Source organism: Dreissena polymorpha, chromosome 5 (assembly GCF_020536995.1).
Source record: "Dreissena polymorpha isolate Duluth1 chromosome 5, UMN_Dpol_1.0, whole genome shotgun sequence".
In the NCBI taxonomy this organism is placed as follows: Eukaryota; Metazoa; Mollusca; class Bivalvia; order Myida; family Dreissenidae; genus Dreissena; species Dreissena polymorpha.
Window position 1 is genome coordinate 72,646,619 of NC_068359.1, and position 3,494 is coordinate 72,650,112.

The 3,494-nt window shown below is 37.8% G+C and overlaps 1 long non-coding RNA gene across 1 annotated transcript; it reads left to right on the forward strand.

Annotated features, from left to right (window-relative positions):
- Window positions 1–762: 762 nt before the first annotated feature.
- Window positions 763–3,494, forward strand: LOC127831964 (uncharacterized). The gene is made up of 3 exons (XR_008026585.1): window positions 763–1,168; window positions 2,517–2,691; window positions 3,391–3,494. It is a non-coding gene; the product is annotated as an uncharacterized LOC127831964 (long non-coding RNA).

Genomic DNA, 3,494 nt, shown 5'->3' on the forward strand with positions numbered 1-3,494 from the left:
AGTTCAACGGTGACTTTTGGACATAAATATATTACCATCAGTACCGAAGACTGCTCTTTATTCATTAGTTGTTTGGAATGAAGTGTAAACGATTGCAGAAGATTTTACAAAAAAAAAACACGCAATAAAATACAATTATGTCAAAACAGGGATTTTCCATTTAAATGTTTACATTGCATGCAAGAACCACACGATAACCTCCAATATCGATGCCTTGAGCACGTTGAGATCAAATCACTCAGTTGTTTCCACTTATAGCGCCATAAAAGAGTGGATAGGTAGGTCGGCTAAACTTTGATTCTTTGTAATTTGTTTCTGAAACTCTTATTACATCGTCTTTTATAAGAATGTATATGACATGCAGACATGTTTATTTTTTTCCATTATTTCTTACGTTTTTTAATTAATCTATAATTAATTAAACGATGATTTTCGAAAATACAAACCTGATTACAAACCCATTAGCAAATTTAGCGAACTGGAGCTAAAACGTTCTTCTTGGAATACCCTCCCCCCAATCCCCGCCCCAAACAATTATGGCTCGGAACAGCTGGGGAAGAGGAGCAGCAAGGGGGGGGGGGTAGCAACAAATGCCAAATGCCTTAGGTTTCGTGTAATGAATTACAATGACCAGATTACTATTAAGTATTATCAATTTGTGTGTAACTAGTCGCATAAAAGTTACAATACAGAATACTAAATGATGTCAATAAAACTGTCAATAATTATCAAAAGTCCAACTAGCGTTCGAATACCGATCATAAACAGCAATCAATACGCGTCGTTAGCAGTTGATAACGTGCTTACACTTGTTGACATGTCAATTAGCCATGTTTTTGCCCTTTGTAAAGGGCTGCACCGCAATAAATTTGCGAACATGCCACGCGAACCACGCTAATTAAAAGGTTGACAAATAACATTTTTTTACAATAACAGCGCCCACCAAAAACTGATCGAAGCAGCGTCAAAACAAGCATTGTCGTTTAATGTTGTATTTAATTGCTTGTCGTTATCTTTTGCATATCATTCACACACAAAATATTCGGCTAGGAATCCAGCTGCACACTTTTTTTTATTCATTCAACAAAAATGAAATCGTTTAAAGCGATATTGTACATCGTAGTGGTGATTTTATACACCTTTGTGATAATGACGGATTCCGTCTCAGGTAAGTGTTTAGGATAATATTTCAACGGTGATCATATTTTAAGCAAATTACGGTCACCCCAATTGGGACGTGGACAAAGTCTTAGCGTAGCAAAGTCAACTTATATCAGTCTACTATAACACAAAAGAGTGCTATAGATGCTTGTGGAAGAAAGTCATATCAATATAATTATTCATCTTATCGTCACATAAATTCAATTAATAATTAATCTACCAAATTGTATCATCCTTTAAAAACACGTCGAGGATTTTAGTTGTATGTAAAAAGTATTTGACTTGACATGAAAACAATTACGTGAGCACACTATTATTAAATTGCGGAGTGAAAATACCGCCGAAGTGCGTTCAAATATTTTAAGAATGTGAAAGTCAAATAATTTAAAGAATTAGTGTTAGTCCAACAAAGTTCCATGTCAAAGGAGATGCTGGTTCGTTGATAATATTTAAAGAAAATATCCATGCAATTGGCAATTTTGTAGCAGTAATGATTGATGTTTTAGAAACGTGTTATTTTGAGTAAACGCCACCCGCATGGGCAGATAGACGAACGTCCGAACCAATCACTTTATAGGCCATCCGCGCCAGTTGATGACGTGATAAAAAACTTTTTTGTGAATATTTGTATTTTCTCATGAGCTCTCATCAACGATAAATGAAAATTTTATAAGTTAAGGTAGCCTTTTAGAATCTCAAAGATCAGAAATGCACATATCATATCATTATATGACCCGCGTGATGCGAAAATAGTCTTTTTTTCACTTCTGGTGAGAAGTTAACTTATCAGCTAATAAGAACAAGAAAACTTCAATGACTTTGCAACGGACTGGGTAGCTCCTGACAAGACTGCGCGTATTCGCAAGTTTGCTAAGAGCTATGCTAGCCGCTTCTGCCATTATATTGATATTCCCATTTGAGCATGACGCGGGTGATACAAATAATGTTGAAATAATGTTTGATTAACGGACAAAAAACACACAAAAACTAGTATAACACCCTCGCATTCAACTTCAAACGCTCTCGAACTCCAAATCGTTGTTTATTGGTCGATAAACATTGAAAAGCATAGCATAAATAAGACGCGCTCTTAAGAAAATGGGGCTTAATGTATAGCGTTAAGTCTCGTTCCAGATTAGCCTGTGCTGTCCTCACAGGCTAATCATTAGCGACACTTTCCGTCAAAACTTGTTTTTATATAAGAAGAAACTTCATTCAAACGGAAAATACAATAAAAGCGGAAAGTGTAATCCCCGACAGTCTAATCTGGGACGACGCTTTACGCACGTGCATTAAGCCCCGTTTCATGGAGCGCGGCTCAAATTTACATTTTCTTTCTTTCTACCCTTCCTTAGGGGAGATTTTCATGGACGTATTCGGCGACTTTGGCGGTGGAGAGATGTTCGGGGACCATTTCCTGCCCATGTGGTGCGCCTTCCGGATGCCCTGCCACCGGCTACTGTGGTACAGGATGATGTTCCAGTGACAACCGATAGATGGTTGTTGCGTTCGAGGGCAGCACGTTGCAAGGTTTGTTGCAATGCGTTCGTTTAACGCAGTCTTAGTTGGTAAATTAACGTCGTATACTGGAAATCACACTACAGTTTATACTGATTTTTAGTGTATACCGGTAAGTCTATTTTGTGAAAGGCTTTTCTATTTGCTTAATCGTTGGTTACATTTTTTAATACGATTCCTATGATTCAGAGAAAAAAAGCATATACTATAACCCATACAGAAAATTATCGAACCACAATGGGCATTGAACCCGGGATCTCTCGGTTCTAAATAAGACAGACACTACCGCGTCGCTATAAAAGCTAGCTCATATAGCAAGGTATCCATACACCCCATCCTATTAAGAAATTCTTCCACGAATTTCCCCATGCCACGACATCTGAGGGACGCCAGACACACATGTGTTTTTTTACGTTGAGCGACAATGTAACTCAGCCATAAAAATCTCCAAGCCACACTGGTGTTCGAACCCGGGACCTCCCGGTTCCAAATCAGGCAGACACTCTACCGCGTTGCTACAAAAGCTAGCTAAAGGAGCAAGGCAGTATAAGTTCTCCTTATACCGAACCCTGCTACAATACAAACAAGGCCGACCTCTTGTAGTGAACATTTTAATATGTTTTGTTCGTCATTGTTGATCGACCAATTAATGTTTTCTGTACAGGGGCTGTTTACAGCGCGCGTTTAATAAAGTATTCTCTTCTTTTTCAGTACGAACTGTTCCACAGAAGCAATGATCTTATGCTGAATCAAAGAAGTTCAAATGTATATTGTGTATTGTTTTTGTTAGCGGATTTATTAAATCACTTTTTTTT